Source organism: Peromyscus maniculatus, chromosome 4 (genome assembly GCF_049852395.1).
Source record: "Peromyscus maniculatus bairdii isolate BWxNUB_F1_BW_parent chromosome 4, HU_Pman_BW_mat_3.1, whole genome shotgun sequence".
Taxonomy (NCBI): domain Eukaryota; kingdom Metazoa; phylum Chordata; class Mammalia; order Rodentia; family Cricetidae; genus Peromyscus; species Peromyscus maniculatus.
In genome coordinates this window covers 33,394,941-33,420,058 of record NC_134855.1, presented here as the reverse complement: position 1 = coordinate 33,420,058, position 25,118 = coordinate 33,394,941, and the positions used below count along the sequence as shown (strand labels likewise).

The window sequence follows — 25,118 nt, the reverse complement described above, 5'->3', positions numbered from 1 at the left end:
ATATACTGTCTTTTAAAAATAGTACCATCCAGTTTTCATGAGTGTTAAGATGTTTATGACATTATTACAAGGGAACAAATATCCAATGCACTTGATTATATACAATGCTGCAAATCTACACTTGCATCATGGACATAAGTGATACCTTGTGGCACTCATTTTGATTGTATTAATAGAGTTGGTGTTTCATTATTATCATGGAGTATCTAAGACAATAATTTTATAAAGAAAAACATTTATTGTTTCATAGTTTAAAGGATCTAATCTACAATTGGTGGGTCCTGTTGTTTTTGGCTTGTGGCTAGTCAGCACAAACACCAGTAACCACCCATCAAGTATCTAAGAAGCACACGAGAAAAAGGTGTAGAGATAGGGTGCCACAATCACCATCAACAGCATACCCTTAAACTCCTCCTTCTGTCAGGCTTCACTTAACCACTATGGATAGCATCATCTTGGAAAACACACCTTTAAGTTAGGGCCTTTGGGGGACACTCAATATTGAAACTATCACAGTATATTAGAAGTGAGTGTCTAACAAAAATGTAGATTTTAATGCCTGAAAATATATGTATATAAATCAATACTTAATAAGAAGCAATTCATAGATACTGGCAATTTTGGAAAGCTAGTTCTCTATGATTTGATCAGATATGATTTCCACCAATTTAGATACCAGCAATTTGAAATGATTTATTTTTAGGAGTCTGTGTTTATTTTTTATACCTGATGCCAGGGATTGGTGCTTAATGCACACTTATTAACAAATAAATAAATGAATCAATAAATGAAAACGTAAGAGAATAGTTGAGTAAACAAGAGCCTTTAGCATTCTCCAGAGAATTATCATAATAGCTTCATACATTGAGGAGAATTTTCTAACAAAGCCTCAAAGCTTATTAACATCTAAAACACATTTTCCAAAATTGGGGTTCTGTTTTCTAATTGTTGTTGCTGCTACTGTTATTTGTGGGGGCTTAGGACAAATATCCCCCAAGCCTATTTCTTTACTTTCTCCTTTTATTTCTTAAGTGGCAATTGGTTAAGAAATAAATCTCCTGTGGCACAGTAATATCTGAAATGCTATAGCCTACTAAATGTTAAAATTTCAATCCTCTTAAACTCACAAAGGAAACAGTACATATACAATGCATTTTAGCTCAAGCCAGCATAGCTAAATATCAGATCTCCAGGGAAATATCATAACGGAGACATCTACAGACAAAGAAGTCTTGTTACTTTTGTAAAAGTCTCCAGTCACCATTCATACCTACTAACATATGCTGTGTTAGTTCCTACACAGAGAAATAGATTTTTGTTGGTTTTTGCTATTTGCAATACCAACTTTATTATATTGTATTTTGGTGAAGCATTCGCTCTTTACTAAGTTCTTGATATATTCCAGTACCAAATCTTTTTGCTAATAACTATATAACAGGTTTAAATTTCTAGGGCTTAATTTAAAATCTTTGTGAACAGACTTCAGATTGAAGGAGAAAATTAGTCTACTAAAGGGGAAATGACTTTAAAGCAGACTGAGCTAGTTACACATACTATGGGTATTTATAAAAAGGCAGGAAGCAAGACTGATGTCGAGTTACAGCTCCAAATTTTTGAGAATATATACATGAATACAAATAAATACAATATTAATGCATTGCCTTAGATTTCATTAGAAAGCCTGAACCCATTCTAATAGCTGAAATATAAATAGCCATAGAGTACACAAAGTTTTCAGTAGGGCACATGGAGACTCTTTTCTATTCTAACCAATAATTTTGATTTCACTAAAAGGAGAGTTTTCTTTCCTGCATTTTAGCTATTTGTTTTTTCTTTTGATTGAGAAGAATGCAAGCATATTTTGACATATATCTCTTTTCCCTTACCCCACTATTTTCATGCCTATCACTGTAGTACCTCCACAAAAAGCTAAATCTTATCCTTCTGTTTACAGGTTTCTTTACAAAAGCATAATAGAACAAGTCCTTTTTATGTACTGTATTTACTTTGCAGTTTTTCCATTGATAGTGTAAAGGGAGATCTTAATTGATAATGAACAAATAATGGAAAGCTTTCTCTGTGTCTTTCACATACACGGCAATACTGACCTTTGCTTCTCAATGTCCTTGCTGCCTCAGCTCATGCCTATGGTACCAGAGTCAATGAAACTATTTGTGAGCTAACAGTAACTCTAAATAACACAGTAAGGTTACAAAACAGATTCTATATCATAGGCCTGATAAAATGACAGCCTTCCCTAGGCCCTCACTTAACACTCACAAGAGGATGTATGAGTGGGCTAAGGAAGCATTTGCCATGGGTAATTCTCTTGGTTTGTAAAGCATTGACTTGAGGCAAGCAGGAGCCAAGCCTGCCAACTGGAAGACCTTGAAGTCTGCATATACCATTAGTAAGCAAGCAGATCTTTTGAAATGTTAATCACCATGGTAAATTGCATTTCAAAGGTGCCATACTTTATGTCTTGATTAAGTATAGGCAACTACCTGGGTATTTCAACCTAAAGATCGTTTTGTTGTGGTTAAAAGATTGTGAGCATTCCTGCTGTCAGATATCTTCACAAGGGGCCATGAGCCCTGACTTGTCAGTATTCCTATAGTTTTTGACTGAGATAATTTTTACATCTCTGATTTTACTGCTTTCATAAGACAAGCAAACTTCAATAGCAAAGAGATCAAGGGTGACCCAGGGAAATGAGATTTTCCTGCAGAATGGTATAGAGTTTGTTTTTATTCCTAGCCACTTCCGGAGTAGCATGACCATGCATGCACTGTCAGCAGTCAGGCAAAATGCTTAGTCACTCCAGGGCCTTACAGTCTATGTAATCTATGTGCATGCATGGCGTAAGCATGTAAGCCCATATGCGCATGCTGTGAGGAGACCAATGAAAGCAGACTCCACCTGCTCCGCCCCCCCTCTCTGCACTTTTCCCCTCTGAAAAGCCTACTCACGACAATACTTTCTCTTCCCAATAAAAACTCTCTCAGTGGGTTCTGTTGCACTTTGTGTCTCTCATCCCTGGTAAACAATGCTGACAAATAAGTCAGAGTTGGAGTTAATTCTTCATTGTTTGATGGTGTCTCATTGTGTATGTAGCTCAGGCTAGCTTCTATAATTTTCCTTGTCAGTTCCCAAATGCTGGAGTTATATATGTGTACCATCAAATTACAGCTGAGCTAAGCTTAGAAGCCACAAAGTAAAGAGGCAGACAGGATAGAAACTAAAGCAACCAATTAGAACTGAGCTTTCTCTCTGCATTTAACAGTAACTCATGAAGACAGCATCTCATACTAAAGGAGATTTAATTTTTAATTCACATGTATAATCATGAATATACAATAAAATATTATACATGACATAACTGTAAGGGCCAAAGTAGTGTTTTAAGTTTTATTTACTGTGCTTAAGAGAGTTATAAAAACAAAAATGCCTCTAAGGAAAGATAAACATGCAAACCCCCACTTGCCCAAGGTCAGACAACTTCCTGAAATGCTGGGGACTGTTGTTCGTGTAAAATAACATCCTGAGTGTCGGTATTTTCACTTTTGTAAACAAGGTTGGTTGCTCCAACTGCACAAGATGTGCTTGATCACACTTAGGCAGGAAGTATGTGAGAGCGTATACTTGCCCCTGATTGGACAAAGGCAGAAAGTATGTTGCCCTGTGGGTCTTCCTTTTTATCAGCACCAGACTAACATAATTCACAGCTGTTTTCTGGGAATCCCATGTTTGGACCTGGCCAGTGTACATCATCCTGGCCAGTATTTAATGAAGATTGCTTCAAATTTGACTCAACACTTGCAGTAGTGGTCTTATTCTCACCCAGTTAGATTAACAAAGCACTCCAAAGAACAGCAAGTACCATGAACTAAATGTGTGTGAATTTATACTTCTTCTCTCAATGTCTAAGTATCCTTTAGGTTCCCAAAATCTGAACTTTATCTAAATAATTATAGGAGCGCAAATGAGTCCTCACAGAACTCCTTCAAAAGATCAAGATTTTTAGGTTCTATTTTTTTTTTTTTAGTAGCTAAAATATACCACTTATCATAGCTGCCTTTGGAATGATGATTTTATAACCAATAGATAATTGAGTAATATTTCCTATTATTGAAATCTTTGTCATTTTATTTCAGGGGAAAATTGCAACTTAGATTTGAATGACAATGAAAAGTTTGCGCTCTCAATTTAATAATTTACTAATGTTGATGATCTTGAAAGAATTTAAAGCATAAATTAACAAAACTATACTCTGACCCCTATCGCCAATGAAATAAAAATAATTATAGGCAGACCTTTGATTTATTTTATACATCTTAAATAATTTTGCTTAAAGAGTACATGCAAATTAGTGCATGATTACATCCAGTTCTTGAGGAAACATTTAGAATATTCTCACCCAGTTCATGGTAGAGCAATACAGCCAGGCATTACTTTACGAACTAAAAAATTCTCAATAATGTAAAATTTTGGAGTTGTGCCACTGGAGGAAGAATTATGATAATGGCCTTTGAAAAGAATAATCTAAATCACCTCATTCATATTAAAATATCAGAAATGAAGTTAGACATACTTAGAATATAAGTGTTCTTCTACAATGTCTTGAACTAAATTGATGCTTATTGAATCTTCAGAGCTAGGTAAAACTCAGTGGTAGGCTATTTGCATAATATGTTTGAGGCTATGATTTCAATGCTCCATACCAGAAAAAATAAAATTAGTGGTTGCTTATAAAAGCTTTGCCCTTTCAAAATAAAACGTTCATTTGCTTTCCAGTACACCATACGTAACATCTAAGAAGCAACAATTATGGGCATAATTATGTTACTACAGAGACAATAGCCTAGAAAGGAAGGAAGGGATTATTATGTTATTTACTCCCCAAATAATATTCAATTTCAAGACACAATGACTCAGGTAATGGCTTTGTACTTTTTAAATATTAAATACATGTTTTTACTAAAAACAATACAAAAACAAAAACCAGGACACCTAAGAATGACCACATTGAAAGAAAATGTCTCAGAAAAAAATTATCATGGACAAGTTCAAACTATCTTCTGTACTTTTAAAAGAACTGATGCTCCCTATAATTCTATAGTAGAATGAATTCTTAAGATTTTTAATGATGCATTAAAACATAAAACATATTTATATAAATGGAATACCATGTTTCAAACATGGAAATCATCATGTGTCATGTTAAAATACTTGTAATTTTTTTCTAGTGAAAACTTACAATTGCTTTTCTCAAGCATTTTGAAATGTACAGTCCATTAGTATCAATGATCATCCTCCTGGGGATTAACACCAGCATGTTACTTCTCTCTGACTCTACTATATCCACTCAGTACCATTTCCCTGCCCTCACCCTCACCCTCTTCTTCTGTCACCTCCCATCTATGCTTAACTTCTATGAGATTAACTTTTCCAGGTATTCTGTGTAGGTGAGATGCTGGGACACTTTCCCCTCATGCCTGTCTTCTCTTTTAACTGGGTTTCCAGCAACATTTAGGTGGTGACACATGGCAGGAATTTATAGTTTTATTAAGGTTGATCAAGAACTTTTGCTGCTGTACCATTCTTCTAGACATCAGGACTCAACTATTTCCACCTTCAGGCACAAGCACACATTTTATTCCTATGACAGCAAGAAAAAGAAACCAAATAGAGGTGTTCATTTTGAACTTCTCTTTCTCAAAACTGACCTGAAATACATCTCATGCACTGCTCTATGATGAAAATTTATGTGGAAAATCCAGGTACTGTAGTAATGAATGCTATTGAATTACCTGTGAACTTTCCTGGTTTGAAATTATATTTCTGGAGATTCTACCTTCTAGAGAATAATTTCAGTTGGAAGAATATTAAGCATATAAAATATTACATCCAAGCTGACTTTCTTGCCTTTAATCATACAAGTAAAAGGTTAAAGCAAAGTGCCTGGAGAGTTCACTATAATCAAATTTGTAGCTGACAAAGTGGGTATTTTTCTGATTTTCCCCAAGGAGCTAGTTTGCAGCTTCAATATAGAAGCTGAGAGCAGAGAAATGAATGATCAGGGACTGTCTGAGGCTCCAAATCATCTGCTGTTGTAACAGGCAAGGGAACCAAACATAGATTGGTTTATGAAACACAGCAATCATTCCCGAGAATGTCAGTCAACATTAAAACATCTCTGTTCAACACATTCTAAAATTACTTCATCTTTTCTTCATCTTCAGTACTTACTTTAATCATTGGGCAGAAAACGCAAAGGTAGGGGAAATTTCAATTCAGGTTTTACTGTAATTGAAAATCTGAGCTAGAGACATAGCTGAGTAGAGAAAGTGGCTGCTACAAAAGCACGAGATCCTGAGTTCAGTCCCCCTGCACTGGTATAAAAGCCAGGCAAGGTGGTGCACATCTATAACCCTGGCTCTGGCAGGGCAAGGGGAGGGAAAGAGGAGCTTGCTAGCCAAACAGTGTACCCAATAAGTGAACTTTGGGATCAGTGAGAGACTGTAAAATTAAAGTAGGGAGTAATTAAAGAAGATTATTAACACTACCCTTTGGCTTCCATACACCTGTATACATGCTTATACATGCACCTTCATTACACATGCATAAATACAAACACCACACACACACACACACACACACACACTCCTGATATACATTGCTAATAAGGACAGACAGAAAAGTATTTTAATCTTAGCTTTTATAGCATATATTTACATGCTACTTAAGTGTACACATTTCACAATGCTTTAATAAATCTTAGTAACCAAGTGTTCCTGAAGGTGTATGTATTTTGTATCTGTAAAAATAAAATAATACTATCATAGCTACTATAGTCATCATATCCCACACATCTTCATAGATTCATATTACTTATGTTGAGTTCTTGTGCTTTTAAGATCTAATTTGAGGCTAGGGAAGGGACATAATCTGTTAAGTGATTCAGGAACTCATAGTGTTGCAGGAGGTGCTAACTTAAATACATCTCATTGGAGGTCACCATGGACACCAACATCCCATCAGTACATAGAGAAAGATTCTGTAAATTAGATGGGAGACTTTCATAAACTGAGTCTAGAAGTCACATATGCCACCTTGATAGACAATCTATTGGGTATATAACTTCTAGCAGAGGTAATCTGAAATGAGGTGAGTCTTAGAAAGAAAGAATAGGAAAATCGCTATTTATTGTTCTTGATGATGAAAATGTTTATGAGACAGGATCTCACTATGAAATCATGGCTGACCTGAAACTCATTATGTATACCAGGCTGGCCTCAAACTCACAGAGATCTGCCTGCCTTGGTGTCTTCAATGCTAGGATTAAAAGAATGTACCACTATTCCCAGCAGGAAAACAGTTTTTTGTTTTGTTTTGTTTTTTGTTTGTTTTTTTGTTTAAAAAAAAAATCTGGCCAGTCTATTTGGTGATCTAATTTTATCAATATGTTATTAGAACTTTACATTTACCACATTTTTTAAAAATTAGGATCCTCTTTTATAATTTTGGGTCAATTCACAGAGTAAAAATCATCCTTCCAAGACTATGCATACAGCCAGATTTATGGATTTCTTATCATTTTAACATAAAGAAAGAAAGTCACTATGAACTATAAGTAATAATGACTACCAGTGAAACAGGTGTTTGATAGAGGCATTGGCTGACTCATGGAGAAGACAGCTTGCACAGGTGTAGAAACTATGAAATGATATTGATGGATATGACTGAGGATCTTTGCTTTTGTTCAATGTATCTTCCCTCACCATCTTTGTCTCCAGTTTAGTATGCCATCCCTCAGCGTATTTGTCCTTGTCAATGGGTCATCCACAACATCTTTGCACTTATTTAGTGTGTCCTCCCTTGGTATCTTTGTCTTTGATCAGTGTGTCCTCCTTTAGTAGCACTCATGTTCCTAAAGGTTGACTTGTAGCTTCTCTAATGGTATCTCGGATCACCTGTGAACAAATGGAGGCACTTCCCTGGAGATCCCTTAACATTATACCACCAAGGTATACCTTCAGTTATAGACTGAGTAGGTTACAAAACATCCACCACACTGCCTACAATCCAAGAAGAATATCCATTGAAACATATGGACCAGAATTTCTTCAGATGTTCCACTGAAGCCAAACTCACCAGACACTTGTAATTTGGTCACCATTTCTCACAGTCTTTCCAGGTGCTAAGAGGTTCTGCCTGAGATCATACGTAGTAAATTCCTTTCATGCACAGCAACTTCCACTTTAATCTCTGTATCTCAGGATCCTGAATCAATACATAAAATAAGTCATTGAGATGTGTTTTAAGTCCCTGGTATCCCTAGACAAGTTTAGCACAGGCAGTGAAGCTGCCAAGTTTGCATTTATAGTCTAGACAATATGTCGGCATCACCTATTTAGAAAGCAGCCTTTTCTTGTTTGCATCTATACTGGGAGCCCATGGATCCCTTTATACTCAGCAGCACCATGTTTAAAAAAAAAAAAAAAAAAAGAGAGGGAATGACTCATCCCAGGAAGAAAGTCAAGCCCAGAAAGTCAGATAATAGAAAAGATGATGATGCGAGTTCATCAGCAGGGACTGATGCATTTTAACCTGCATCAGTGTGTGCATAGGTCAGTGCAGTTGGGTGTTAAATAATGTTTCTGAAACACATCATGCACACATAAAATGATCATGACCTACCCAAGCGTAGCCTACTAAAAATGGAAACATTTTAAAGGTAAATGAAATTGTTTAGGAATTTAAAGATAACTTCTAAATCCTATCATCTAATATACAACTATAAGTATATTAAACTTTGCCAAATTTACATATAAATGTTCAGTAATAAAAGTCTATATAGTATATGTAATATATATATTTTAATGGAATATATATATATATAAGTCAGCTGACATCAATATATAACTAGTAAAATAATATTCATAATCATATGTAGATGAAAGTGAAAAAGTAACACATTCTTGAAGGATGATTCTCACTTTTATTCATTGGGACATTGATATCTATCATCTATCTATGGCAAATAAGAAACTATGACAAAGAAGAACTGTAGTGGGTAGCCATTCCAGCTTTGATCTGGAAGTTCCAACCCCCATTGAGGCTTCGGTAACTGTCACACCTACAAGGCGGGGCCAAGAGAGGACCCTGAAGACCCGAGATCTGCATGGGCCGGCTCCTCTTAGTTCCTGGACCCTGGACGCTGGAGGCAGACCGAGTAGAGTTCTCCAGAGAACACCGCAGGACTGTGCCACATCTTTCCTAGACCCTACAACGTACCTATCCCTTCATTTGTAAGTTACACCACTAAATAAACCTTCCTTTTAACTACGTGGAGTGGCATTAATAATTGCACCTATAAGGAACAATACAGGAAAACCCAATGAATAGCCACATCCTAAACCTTGTAAATATTAACATATATAATCAATGCAAAATGTGCCAATGAGGTTAATATATATGCTATGAAGTAGTAATAGCAACATTTTCTTTAAACAAGAGAAATCTTAATAGTCAAGAAGAATAATAGATATTGGAAAGTATTATTTAAATATATTAGAAATTACATGTTTCCCTTAATTTAGCAAAATAAATATTCATAAATGCTCTAAATAATTTACCAGGTACATTTAAATTATACCATAGCTGCATGTTATCTATGATAAATATACTAAAAATTATTTAGGGAGATGTTTAATGTGAAGAAATATAAAATAGAAGTAGAAAATTTACATGCCATCAAAATGAATGCTTTTATGATTGCATTAGTAAAGGAAAAATGTTCAGATTTTTACTTATACAACTTTTATTATAGTTCTAACAGAAATTTGAAATGTATTTAATTATTAAGAGAGCAGTTCAGTTAATCCAGAATATATAACTGCATTAGACTTATGTGGAACTAACAAAATAGATATATAACACAAAAGATTATTATCTAAGTATATGTATCTCCTATATAGAAATGCTTAGACTTTATATGCCTTACAAAGTTATAGCTATATAATGTAATATATATATATATAAAGCTATATAATGTTATAAACAAAACTGTAAGTCTTCTGTAAAATAAACACATATCTACACATAAATGTATATGTTATATTAGTAATTAAATATTCTCTCAACACATTGAAGTTAAGGAAGAAAACAAGAAATAAAATACAAAAGATCCATATTTTTAATTATCAAGCATGATTGCAAAAAAGTAGATGATAGTGGAGATTAAAAACATGGAACCAAATAGAAGGGAATGAGATAAAGATAATTTGGTAAGAAATATATAACTATATATTAAAAAAATAAAGATTTTTAATTTAATTAAGCATTTGCCGGGCGGTGGTAGCACACGCCTTTAATCCCAGCACTCGGGATGCAGAAGCAGGCGGATCTCTGTGAGTTTGAGGCCAGCCTGGTCTTCAAAGTGAGTTCCAGGAAAGGCGCAAAGCTACACAGAGAAACCTTGTCTTGGAAAAAAAAATTAATGAAGCATGCTGCGGGCCACAGAAATATATCATAAGAACTCAGCTGGTTATGGCAAAGTCACTACCTGGAGGGATCAGGGAATTCCTCCAGAGGAAGCCAAATCCCAAGGAGTTTTTGGTGTTACTTGGCTTGTTATATATCAGCTGTCTTCTGTTATGAAAATCATGTGTGCCTTCATAGTTTTCCCAATTGACTTTCCCCTAAGAAGGACTAACAGTGTAGACTGATCACTCTCTGGACATACACATTCCAGGTATTTGGAGAACAGCCTCAGGAAAGGCTTTCTCTGGAACCAGTTATCTCCCTTAGCCACTTTCAAGGACTACAGGAAACACCACCCAGGTGGACGCCCAACTGCCAAAGACTAACAATGATAACAGCCCACCTGAAAGTCTCCTGACTTAAATTCCACAAGGAGACACCACCCAGGGGGGCGCCCAACTTCCAAGGACTAACAAGTGATAGCAGCCCACGTACAAGTCTCCTGACTTACAGTAAATTCACAAGAGGACGCCGCCTAGGCCAGGTGGACACTAAGTAATAGTTTTACACAATTTAGCTTAGGCCCTCCTTTCTTACAGCCTTACTAACATTATAGACCTCTAACTACTTACCTAACCACTTCTAGGAATATTTAGATAAACTTCTGTGCTAACAGCTATGCTCAGCCAGAACTCCCAGTTCAAGCCTCCCTGTAATTATCATTATTGGTAGCATCTGGCCAGGTCCATCACCGGATGGAGGAAAGTACCTTATCAGAGATACCTCTGTACTCTCTAAGAACAGACTTAAGCATCCAGGCTACCTGTTTGAGAAGGCCTGGCGGATGTGCAAATTAAGCCTTTCTTCCTCTTTTCCCAAACCTTGCCTCCAGTTCCAGATCTCCCTTTAGCTATCACCAGAGGCATCTAGCTGTACACAGGTTGCCTAGAGATTGAGCACACTTTTCCCCACCCTGCAGTAAACGGCAGACAGCCACAGGAAAAAAGAAGACAGTTTTATTTTCTCCCATTGACCTAGCAACTTATAGATTTTTAACATCCTTTACCAAACACATTTAAGGTTATAGTTGTGCACGTAAGATCCCTCTTCTTAGATGTTACCCATATTTAGCCTTTAGTTAATTCATTAGTCACTTCCCCTTTGGGTCACAAATGGTAATTAACAACTAGTGCCCCTCTTTGTAATTCTTATCAACCCTCCATTTGATCCTGATAGCGGACAATCACTGCCTGAGGAAGTTCAGGCTGAGTGTCCTGGGTGGAGGGGAGGATTGTGATTTTGGGGAGATATATAACTGTAAAGTAGAGGACAGAGGGGGGAGGAGAGAAGAGAATGGAAGAACGAGATGGGTAAGAACTTGAGAGGAACAAACTGAGATGGGGAAGAAGTAGATTGAAGGGCTACAGGAGAGTACTAGAGGAACGAGATGGAAGATGAGGAAGAGCCAGATGAGAGAGAAGGAGACGGGAGAGGAGATGATATGGGAAGGAACAAGATGGATGAGAAACTAGAAGGGGCAGAACTATATGAAGGAATTAAGATAGAACATAGAGGGGACAGTAGATAAATATAGAGAGAAATCAGGCAAGAAAGGAGCTAGACATGAGAACAGAACTGAAGCTGTGTATAAAGGATGTTATGCCAGAGGAATTAAAGCGAATGAACCAAAGAACTCTGTGTGCGTAGACTGATTTACCGACCTTAAAGATTCTCTGCTGGTTGATAGAGCCTTCCGCGGACCCTGGGAGGGGACTATCGAGGGGCTGGACCCCCATAGTCCTCGTTAGAAGCATTCATCCCAATAGTTAGGAAATTAAAACAAAAAACAGTGGTAAACAAAATAGAATGAAATTAAGAATGAGCTTCAATGGAGAAAATAGTGAAATAAAAGTAAACATAAGATAGATGACAAGTCTAAAACTCATTCCTTTTATGGCATAAATAGATTACATACACGTAATGAAACTGTAAGAGAAGATGTGAAACATTTCCAGAAATAAACTAGTACTCAGTGTTCCTCACCATTGCAAATGTAGTACAATACTGTTTTGAATGAAGGTTGTAGGAAGAAATATCAAAATGAATCTTAGTGACAATGATACATTCTTCCAGGAAAGGAGGAAGTCCTACTTTATAGCCAGACTGCACAAGAAGAATGTGCATCGCCATGAATCTAGCACTCACATACCCTTGTCAGTGCCTGCTCTACTCTGACATCAGACATCACCGATGTGGTACCAGTCACCCACCGCTTGTTCCTTTCAGCTAAACCTAACTCAGCTGAGTCTGTTTTCATAGTCCAATCCTTTAGGCAAACATTGAATGGTATCTTCTAAACTAAAAAGCATTTTAATATGAAAAATATCAGTGACAGTTTTCTATGTTTTATTTTTATTAACATTTTAAAAAATTTAGTCTTCTCTCGTATAATGCATTCTGACCACAGCTTCACCTTCCTCCCCTCCTCACCTCACCCCACCTTTTCTCCCCCACAGATCCACTGCTCTTCCATTTCCCTTCAGAAAAGAGCAGGCCTCCCAGTGATGTCACTTGAACACGACATAACAAGACGCAATAAGAGGAGGCATAAACCCTCAATGTTACTGTTCAAGGACTCCTCTCTAGGATTATCTTTCTGAAATAAATTTTAATGTTTGCTGAAGTATAGTCAGCATATTCTGCCTTTAGTTCAAACACACTGAAAACTTAATAGAATTAATGTTTCATGAAATAATTTCACAATGTGTACAGTGTGTGGCAATTTGTGCTTATGACAACTTTCAGTTGACCAAGTAGTTATAAGTCATTCCAAAGATCTCAAAGTAAAAGTATGTAATAGAAGCATGTATTCACAGCTGGAACATCTCAAACAAAAGATGGTTTGCCATGTAAAGCATTGACATGGCACTCCTCTGTCATATGTGTTCACAGTGTAGTAGTAGATAGTTTTCATTGTTATATTAGTCTGCTACCTAGTTCAGGAAATTATTTATTTTACAGATGTTTCAATTTTAAAAGTCCAGGAGATCTTATGAGTTTCATTATTTTAGTTCATAGAAAAATCACAGACTTTCTTCCTTTTATTCAGATTAGAAAGGAAATACTTTGATGGAAATATATATATATATATATCACATATATGTGTAATATATGTTTAATAGAATATATATGTATACCACACATAGATGTTATATATATTTAATGGAATACACAAACACACACACACACACACACACACACACACACACACACACACACACGTATCACCAGGCTCTGGTGGACTGTCTGATTTCCTACCATTCCTTCAGCAGCTACTGTAGATTCATCTCACTGTGTTCTACAAACTGCTGCTAATTACATCTGCTCTTGCTGCATCATGGTTCGGGCATCTCCACAGTTTTGACATGTTCTTCCGCAGCTTAACACTGCCAGCCCTGATCCATACAATATAGATCATGTGCTCATTTTATTATATCTAAATATAAAACTTTATATTAATGGCCTGGCATGGTGGCACACACCTTTAATCTCAGCTCTTGAAAAGCAGACAGATTACTGTGAGTTCAAAAACAGCTTGTTTTACATCGTGAGTTCAGGAGAAGCCAGGACTGTATAGGGAAACCCTGTCTTGAAGAACAAAACAAAACAAAAAACAAACTAACCAAACAACAATAAAAAAAGAAAAAACCTTTATACTAACCTCAGTTTATATTCACATTTCCATATTTGTAAATACATTTTTATTCAAAATATGAATATACTTTAACAATAGTCAAAGTCATTTCGTCCTCTTCAGCTAGTTGTGATTTAGAAGTCACTCTCCCATGGATCTATTTTACCAAGAATGACATTTAAACTGAAGTTTCAATTACTCGAGATTAAATGGAACAGGGGTGGCAAGTTCAGAGGTATGCGTGTCTGTGTGTGTGTGTGTGTGTCTATATGCATGTTATAGATGTATGTACTTATGTACGCATCACTGCCTATAGTGGCCAGCCTCAGCGAGCACAGGGCTCAGAAAGAATCCACAGCATCAGCACATACTTGACTTTTTTAACCGAGGGGGTTAGGGAAAAAGGCACTCACATTCTCTCTTGATGATTTCTTTCTTTCTTCTCTATTCCTCCACGTTCTTTCTGTCTTCTTCCATTGTTGGTTGAAGAAAAAAAGCACTCCAAGATGAAATTTTAAGGCCTAAGTGTAGAGAGCTGTGTGTAGCCACACCTCAAAGATGGCGCTGGCTTCCGCCTTTCACCCTTCCAACGGTGAGTGCTCTCTGTGATCAACAACTCCTTATTTGGCTAAGGCTAAGGATTTGGCTTGCTTCTGCGTATCTGGACCTATCCGCAGTACCCACATGGCAGATTGGGGTTGGCTGCCCAGAAGCTATTTAGGTTGTGGGTTGGCCTTCCCCGGGGTCAGAAGATTGTTTCAAGGTTCCTGAATAAACTGCTTGGAGAAGAGCCTGGTGTTGCGTCTTCCTTGCTGGTCGAGGCGGACGCGACACCTAAGTGACAGCAGGAAGGTCCAGTCTCTTCTGGAGGACTGGACTGGACCCCGAACAGCCATACAAAGGCATGTTTATTGATTGTTACATAAAGGATTTCTTCTGAAAGGGAAAAAATCAGTAGCCATCTTAAGATACGCTTCCCCCTCCCCTCCTCCAAAGGTATTTGCTGACCAGCCGTTTTAGAAGTGATCAGAAGTTGAACATAAGGCTGGGACAATAAATCTATGTATCCTGGACTTGGCAAAAACAAGATGTGGGGAGTAATGGACTCAACTGACCCGAAGTTGACCTTAGAGGAGAGTAGGAATGCAACAATAAATCTGAATGTGTCAACAAAAGCAGGACATAGGGAATAAAAATGTATGTCTCTATAGATACCCTGAATCCTGTTAGCAATTACTAACCTTATGCTTACCTCACCCCAGCCCCCTCGTCCAATCCCAAGCTGCATGTAAACTTTTCCTACATAAACTCCTTAAAGTGAGTGCTGAGGCCATTCTCCTCCACCCTCTGTATGGGATGCTGGACTGCCCAAGCTTGCTTGTTTTTTAATAAAAACCTCTGTGTGCTTGCATAGGATAATGGCTCTGTGGGGGTCTTCCTTAGGGGTCTTGCGACCTGGGCATAACACCTTAATTTACATATTGTACTGAAGGAGAGCATCACATGCCTCCACACTCTAGGCCTTTATTATGTATCTTGTAAAATACATAATAATGGAAGAGCCTGGGGTGTGCCTGAGGTGTCTTGTGACCAAAGTCATTGGATGGCTGCAAAGCCTCTTCAGCAAAACAATTCTACAGATAACAGGAACAATCATTGTTTTCCACAAGGATTCTTCAAGGTCAAAATACTTCTTAAAATCTGCTGTTCATTCTAATATCTAATATCTACTCCATAGAGTGATCCTGCCAAATTCTTACAGAGCACAGTGTATTTTTTCACAGCCAGCTCTTTTGTTGTCAGGTTTCATATTGTGGTTACAAAGAAAGAAACAATCATTTTACTACTTATCTTGAAAGGTAATCTTATGAGGAATCTTTAAGGAATTACAAACAAACTTTTATACATTAAAAAAAAACAGTAAGCTGTACTTTCATCTTTAGGGTGTATATCCATTGAAAAATGTTTTGTTTTTTTTTATATCAGGAGATTGAGGGCAGGAATGGATACATGGAATTAATTATCACCTTTGATCATCAACCAACCCTAGCGAGACAATATGTCAACTAGTAACAGTTGGGTTTTTTAGTTTGTTTGTTGGTTGGTTGGTTGGTTGGTTGGTTGGTTTCAAGATTTTAAGACTAATGTTTTTATTAATTATGAAAGTAGCTTAGGTTTATCTCAACTAGCATTTAAAATTTTTTTTTTACTTAAAACATGTCTATCGTTTTACATACCAACCCCTGTTCCCCCTCCCTCCCCTTCTCTAGCTCCCCCACCTACCTACCCCCATTCCACCCCATCCCCTTCTCATAGAAAGTAAGGTCTCCCTTGGGTAGTCATCACACACTGTCATACCAAGTTGTCATCAGACCTAGTCCTCCCAACTACATCAAGGCTGAGTAAGGAATCACACCATAGGGAATGGGCTCTAAAAAGCCAGTTTGTGTACCCAGAATAGGTGCTGGTTCCATTGCCAGGGGACCCAGAAACACATTAAGACATGCAGCTTTCACCCACATTCAAAGGGCCTAGTTCGGTCTCATGCAGAAACATGAAGGCCAAAGATGGCTGAGTTAGGGGAGAGATGGGGAGGGAAATCAATGAAAGAGAGATCTTGACAGAGTGTACCATTAAGGGGATGGGGATAAACATGCAGCTAGGGAAAACCCCAGGAACTCACAAGATTGTCCTCAGTTAAGACTCATAGCAATGGTTGAGAGGGTGCTTGAACTAGTCTTCCCCTGCACTGAGATTGGTGTCTACCCTAATTGTCATCATAGAACCTACATACAGTGACTAATGGAAGCAGATACAGGGACCCACAGACAAGTATTTGGCCAAGATCCTGGAATTCAGTTGAAGAGAGGGAAGGAGGATTATAAGAGGGGGGGGGATCTGAATCATGATGGGAAAAAAACATAGAGACAGCTGACTCAAGCTAGTGGGAGCTCATGTGTATGTATGTTTGTATGTATGTGTGTGTGTGTGTGATTCCTCTACATTTTAAGCATTAGCAATCCATTTCTAATCTCTCCTATTCACAGGTATATCTTTTGACAATTTTCAATTTCTACTAATTCAAACCTTTAATAATGAACAATAATTCAGTGTTCTTAAACTCATTCATATAATCAAAAGTAGATTATGCATGATTAGTCATTGTTATAAGAAAAATGGCAGACAAGTAAACATTTATAAATTGTCATTAAAGTATAATCACTCTGATGACATCCATCTTATCACAAAGTAGTGAGTGATAAACTCAAGGCTGATAACCTGTTTTGGATATAACACAGCAAAAAGCAAATATTTAACTGTTCAGAGTATAATTTGTTCATCTCTGTACTTAATTTTTACCTATTGTACAAAATTTTTTCCACATAAATGCTTACGTTTTAAGATTATATTTAAAATTGAAGCATTTTTAAATACCTTATAACCTCTATGATATTTAATCCTCATAAAATTTTCTTAACTGTATTAAATAGTCTTCATATTAATGATAAGAAACTATCGACAGCCGGGCGTTGGTGGCGCACGCCTTTAATCCCAGCACTCGGGAGGCAGAGCCAGGCGGATCTCTGTGAGTTCGAGGCCAGCCTGGGCTACCAAGTGAGCTCCAGGAAAGGCGCAAAGCTACACAGAGAAACCCTGTCTCGAAAAACCAAAAAAAAAAAAAAAAAAAAAGAAACTATCGACATTTTCCCAGGAACCTGTCCTAAGAAGATTTCTCCCAGAGTCTTGGGGAAGATGCTATGGCTGGCGTGGGGTAATCTGAGGGAAAAGAATCTACGTACAGCATGCTCTTTCATCCATCCACTTTATTTTTCTGAGACAAAATTTTATCTACACAGTTTAGTTCTGTTCTTAAATTTAGCTCTTCTCTGTCCCTTCTCTTCCTGTCCTCTCATAGCTCTAACTAAGATCTGCTATCGATCTCATCTTCATCCTCAGTTCCTCCATCCATTCTCATTCCTTCCTTTTCTACTCTCCTGACCTGACCCAATCCCTACCATCTACAAAAAAAAAAAAAAAAAAAAAAAAAAAAAAAAAAAAAAAACTCTGCCTTGTTCTTTCTTCTCTGGCCACTCTATGATGTTCCAAGGTAAGCTTTCTGCCTCAATCTTCCTTCATCTGGTATGCAAAAAAAAAAAAAAAAAAAAAAAAAAAAAAAAATCCTTTTGTTCTGAGTCAATTGCTCTGGAATTCGGCCTGTGAGGGGAACAGGGTCTGAGCTTCATTTGCGCAAGAAACAAAGCTATGCTTCTCTACACATCCACCTGTCTCCTACTGTAGGAGACAGGCTTTGTTATGACCTAGAAGTTATGAGTGCCCAAGAAATTGATGGCAGGAAACAGCTGATATATTAAAAGCCAAATAACATCAAATATTCCCTGATATTTGACTTCTCCTCCAGAAGGATTTTTTGATCCTTCTAGGTATAGCATTATCATATACAACTGAATCTCTATTTTATATTCTTGTAGCCTGCATCAAGAAACCTAGATTTCAAATAGAACAGAGAGGTTACTTAAACTGATATACATACTTTGAAATTTAATATACCTTGAAATGTTATGTAACAGAGTAATTAAAATATACATAGACATGTCTGAAATAAAAATTCACACCCAATAATTTTGTCTTACTGTAGGCTAAGTTCTTAAATAATTAAATGAGTAATACAAAGTCAAGTAGAAAGACACAGACCAGTGACAGGCATACAAAGAGTTAAAAACAAGTACAGAGAAAAAGAAAGATAATATATTGAAAGAGTTTTTAAAACTACCTTTCAGTCAAAACATAGATGAAATAGAAAGTTTCTAAGAAAAATAAGAGTGGCTGAAGTGGTAGTTCAAGCAGTAAGGTGTTTTCCACACAAACAGGGGACTGAGTTCAACCCCTAACACTCACATATTAAGCTGAAAATAATGCTTGTTGTTTTCCCAGAACTGGGGCAGTGGTTTAAGAATGATCCCTGTGGCTTGCAGACTATCCAGCCCAGCTTATTGGTTCATTCCTTGGCTAATGAGGGATCCTGCTACAAGATGAATGTCATCTGAGGAACAACATTCAGATTTGATATCTGGCCTAATGTATACTTGCACTTACACAGTAATACACGCACATGAATCTCACCCTCCTCTAAACACAGAAACAATAACTTATCTTCCCCAAAGCAGGCCATAGAAACCAGATTCTATGGTTAGGGAAGCCTAACAAGTCAGCAAGTTCAAGTACAGCATTATAAACTTTCCCTAATTTTCTGTCTTGAAGGTAATTATAAAGAAATTCTCCAATCTGCCTCATCTGTTAACAGAACTGGAGATCCTCATTTTGTAGTCTTGGCTCATACTTGGGTTGAGGGAATGCTGTACAGAGGGGCTGAGAAGAATATAGCAGATAGACCTGGTGAGAATTTCCCACTGACTCTGTTACTATGGCATCACACATTCTTTTCCAACTACATTTCAGTACAACTGCCTATAGTTCTTCAAATGGATACAAAAGCATGGATCTTTTAGTCTTCCATCTAAATGCCTTGGTGTTTTATAAAATGGATTGGGTTGTATTAGCTACTTTTAGTTGATGTGATAAAATACCATGACCCAAAACAACACTGGGGAGAATTTATTATTTGGCTTACATGTTACAGTCTATCACCAAGAAAAGCAAGGCAGGAACTCAAGGCAGAAACCTGGAAATAAGAAGAGAAACAGAGAACAGAGGAATTACTAACTTGTCCCAACTGGTTTATTCGCTTGCATTTCTATACAACCCAGGACCACCTTCCCAAGAGTGGCACCATCCACAATGGACTGAGCCCACTCACATCAATCATTAAGAAGAATGCTCCAGACATCTGGCCCACCTGATGAATTAGAATTCCTCTAATGAAGGTCCGTCCCTTTTCCTTGTTTTTCTGATTTGTATTGTGCTGAAAAATAAAAGGAAAACAAAACAAAACAAACAAAAACCCTATCAACACACTCGTTACTCAAATTTCTTTTACTCTTACTGGCCTCATTTATTACTAAAGGAGAAGGACCACTCTACCTCCCCTATATTTTCATGCTGACAAGCTGTTACACGTTCAACTGTTGCTCAAAATGTGGACAATAGAAACAGTAGGTAGTGATACAATACATATAGTGATATAATTTTTTGAAATTGCATTCAAAGGGACTGGAAATTTTGCTGGACCTCACAGCTGAGTTAATAATACACCTTGTAGTCACTTGAGATGGCCTGGTATCCTGCCGTGTCCTCTGCCTATTTGTTTAACCTACATTTAAGAGAACCATATAACAACCAACTTTACATGCCTTGGATTTCCAAAATAATCAGCTTTCATAGGTTAAACTAATGCATAGTTTTATTCTTAAATTATGTACTCTTCACACCCCTGACTGAGAGTAATACATGTGTGAATGTGCTGAAAACAGCCTACAGGTTGAAAATCAAACTTACACAGCAAATGTCCACCTCAAACTTTGAAATGATTAATAGATATAGACTGATAGTGCATTTTAAAGTATTATTTGCTATTATTAGTCTATTGTGGTCAGTAAAGTAACTTAATCCCTTATAAAACTCTGTTAAAATTTTCTGTAGAGAATTCCTCATTCGTTTCCCATGAGATTTTTTTTTGTGATATTCAATAAATGTGGAGAAAATCCCTTGATTAGGGACAGACAGATTCATAGTTAGACATATTCAGGCATAGATACTCAGACAGCAATATGGACACAGTCACACTCATAGATACATCAGACATAGACACAGACAGACTAGTAACCACAAAGGACAAACAGACATAAGACACAGGGTTAGAAGTGGAGAATTCAAACATGTGCTTGATCTTGGCCAAATTTATCCAAAGAGATATGATGCATTTTCTTTCCTTAATATGACACCACAACAATGACACATATTGGTGCCTCTGCAGCTTTCTTTTGCATTTAACCAACACAGGTAGGGGCTATGGATGCTTCTTTAGAGGGCAACTTGATATTTTACAACATTGAAAATTCCCTAATTTCTAATTAGCTCAGATGTTATGATCTGTGCAGCCTTTCTCAGAATCACTCGAAGGAACTCTTATTCTTGCTAAATGACACAACCTTTCATTTAGAGTTTAATAGACATTAGTTGTCTTGGCTGTGATAAAGTGCAATGACCAAGTCAACTCATAGAAGAGTATATTGGGGTTTACAGTCTGTGATAATTGTAAAACAGGCATGGTGTTGGTACAGTAGCTGAGAGCTAACCTCTATCCACAATCCTGATGGGCATTATCATTTGACTTATCATATTAGTTATCTCTTATTGTCTACCATTCAGACTCAGATTTCTAAAGTTCGGGGAGTCTGGGTAGATAAGTAGCAAAAATTTTGCTGTTTAAGTATTGACTTGCTTCATATCTTTCTTGTAGAACTATATTTGCATTGACTAACAGTTCCTGTAGAATGTTGTTACTGGTGAAGTTTTTAAGTAGTGATTTCAATTAATGTGCAAGACTTGACCTATGCTATATAAATTCTTATTTTCTTCCTTAGCTAATGTTATTTTCAAGGTAATGCTTTCCTTTGTTGAGGAAATTATTTTAACAGTAAAGAATAACTATCCACTTAGTTCAAAACTAAACTAGAAAAAAAGAAAGCCTCCAAAGTCACATAGAATTTAGAATTCACACATACATATAACCTTTCTGTATCACAACCTTCATGTCTTCATTTGCTCAGAAAACACCTGAGCAATATAAGGTTTAATGAATTCTTGAGCTGGTAACTACAATGAATCTTGCAAAGCCAGAGACTCTTTATGCTTATTTTGTAAATTTGCAGTGTATGTTCAATGGCGTGTTCAGGGAGATTAGAACAGTGAAGGCTTCTGACTTATAAAGTGCAAAAGGCTACTGAGAGAAATTTTATATGGATTTTTAATTGAACATACAAATACTGATCAAGTCACCAAAGTGCCTTGCTAATTTTATTGTTTTTATTATTTTTGCAACAGTGTCTCATTCTGTAGCCCAGGATGACTATGTAGATACATTCAACCTCATAGAAATCCTCCTGCCTCACCCTTCCACATGCAAAATGACTTGCTCTAGATTTGCTTTGTAGACAACTTGTTGGCATGGCTGATAAGGAATTTCTGCCTGGTCTTCCCTTCTCTTTGAGCTTCCTCCTTGAAGCGATGCTGCCATAGCTGAAAGCTGTGCAATTATCCATCTCTCCCTCCGCTTCAATCTTTTTCTTCTTATTAAGCCAGGAGGAAAACGTTAAGCCCCTTAGGCACCTGCATCTATTAACAGGAAGAGGAGATTAACTGTCAGTGTTGCACAGACTCATGATTAGTGGACTGCTGGCAGAATTCTCCTTTATTTTCTCCTTTTTAGTAACAGAAAGCCATGGGAATGTCATAGAGTGGCTGCAGCAGGCTTCTGATCTGATGTGCATTGGTCGTTAGTGCTGGATCTTGAACTGTTATTTACAGGATTCTGGAGAAACCTTGAGGTTTAATCTAGGACACATTATAAAGGAGAACATAGGGTTGTGTGGTCTTCAGAGGAAATTCATGGAATCAATAAGAAGCAAGAGCATGTAATGAGTATGTAAGGCCCCTTCTACTTCTAACCCAAATTGTTATGTGCCCTAGAATTCCAGAGTCAAAAACTGTATTTTTATTAAATCAGATATTTAGAAAGTTAAGTTTTTTTCACAAATAATAGAGGAATGGTAAACAAATAGCTTGAATACAATTACCAGAAAAAAATCATGAAATATTAAGTATGTGTAAACTCCAAAGCATTCCAAAATATTTTTGTTTTTCTTATTTTTGATTGTGGGGGACAGAATGTGAGATCATTAAAATATTTTCAATCATGAAAGGTTTCTCAAGGCCTATCATTCATTTTTGCCTAGTACCCAGAAAAGACAGACAATTTAAAAATATTCCTATGTGTTCAAAAAACACAAAACCCAGAGGGGTAGTATATAGTATAGCGCAGTGATTCTCAGAGCAGTGCCTTTGTTGCAATTTGAAGTTTGCCTGTAGAAATGTCAGAAATGCAACATTTTGAACCACATTCTAGCTGTAATGAATCAGAAATTCTTGAAAAGGGGAAAAATCTGTGTATTAATATGCCTTCCAGTTACCTTGATGGGCAGTAAAATTTGTACTACCATTAAGAATATTATGTCTGAAGAAAGCCACTGTTTGTCTGAGTTCAAACCTGCTTCTTAAGTGTCTAACCTATGTTTCTCCAATCTTCAGTTCCTGCATCGAAGGCTTAGGGAAAATTGTAGATGAGGAGCAGAAAGATTATAAGGGCTGGAGGATCAGGGAGTTTGCTGTGGGGCTGTGTCTCCTAGTAATGTCAGAAACAACAACCATAAACTCTTACCAATACAACTGCATAAATTAAATCTGAGCAAGGACAACAATAGACATGTCAAAGTGGATGGGAAAAAAGCCCAAGAGACCTCAACCCTATACAAAGAACTATAGGCAACTAAAAAATAATGAGAGCAGAAGAAACTGTCTTCCTTAGGGAAGATTATATCAACTGGTTATCCAATACCAAGTAGCCAGCCCTGAAAACATGCACACAAGTAACATTACCCATACTGATCAGGTTATATTCAGGAATACATGGATGATATAGATATAGAAATAGATATAGATTTTGATGGCACTGTGTTCCCCAAAATATTGTGTACCTTAATAAACTTATTTGGGGTCAGAGAACAGAAAAGCCACTAGATACTTAAGATAGGCAGTGATAGCACACACCTTTAATCCTAGCATTCCAGAGGCAGAAATCCATGTGTTCAAGGATACAGACAGGCATGGTGACTCATCACACCTTTAATCCCAGAAAGCAAGCCTTTAATCCCAGGGAGTGGTGGTAGAAAGCAGAAAGGTATATAAGGCATGAGGACCAGAAACAAGAAGCATTTGGCTGGTTAAGCTTTCAGGCTTCTAGCAAAACAGTTGAGCTGAGAGCCATTGGGATATGAGGACACAGAGGCTTTCAGTCTGAGGAAACAAGACCAGCTGAGAAGTTGGCCAGGTGAGGTTAGCTGTTGGTTGTTCTGTCTCTCTGATCATCCAGAGTTCACCCCAATAACTGGCCTCAGGTTTGATTTTATTAATAAGAACTTTTAAGATTCCTGCTACAATAGATGATATATAGATATGTATGTATATATGGCATACATATTTTCTGATAAAATCTGTTTTACTGAGGCTGTGTCCTCACATGTAACCAAATATATATATGTGTGTGTGTGTGTGTGCGCGCGCACACATGCGTGCACGTGTGTGTGTATAGAAAATGTATATATAACATGTATATATTACATGCATATATATGCATATAATAGCAATTAGTGAAAAAAAGAACAAATTTGAAAGAGAGCAATGAGAGTTATATGAGGGGGTTGGAGGGAAAAGGGGAAGGAAGAAATGATGTAATTATCTTATAATCTTAAAAACAAGAGAAAAATATTGAAGATATGTTAACAGTTAATGCTAAGGGTTCCCTTTTCTTTTTGGAGATTCCAACCCTCCATGTGTAATGCTATCTACTATCAGCTATCCACATTAGATCTCTTCACTGTGGTAATTGTGGATCTCTATCCTATTGATTACAGTTATGAAGCTTGCTTTCCCTCACCTTTGAAAATGACTCACAATTTTTTATTGAAAATTGTATACTATGTAGGGTAACTGAAGCTAAGGTTGATAGGCACCTGGGGTTAGATTTTACTTTAATCTGCATGGTGCATAGATTATGTCTAATGTTAACCACAGACTTTAAATTTCTTCCTGTAGTGCCTTTGTTCTCAATTCTCCTGTAGTCCTGGGCTTTCCTGAAACATCCTATCTGGATAGAGTGTGTGTCCTCAGATGTCACTGAAATGGC

General features: G+C 37.0%; 1 long non-coding RNA gene across 2 annotated transcripts in view; it reads right to left on the bottom strand.

Annotated features, from left to right (window-relative positions):
• LOC121828636 (uncharacterized) overlaps positions 1-15,170 on the bottom strand; it is a 35,430-nt gene extending 20,260 nt beyond the window's left edge. For both annotated transcript variants that reach the window (XR_013050482.1, XR_013050481.1), the window contains exons 1-2: positions 14,593-15,170; positions 8,155-8,283 (exon numbers count right to left, since the gene is read on the bottom strand). This is a non-coding gene — a long non-coding RNA (uncharacterized LOC121828636). The remainder of the gene's footprint in view (positions 1-8,154; positions 8,284-14,592) is intronic.
• Between the last annotated feature and the right edge of the window lie 9,948 nt (positions 15,171-25,118).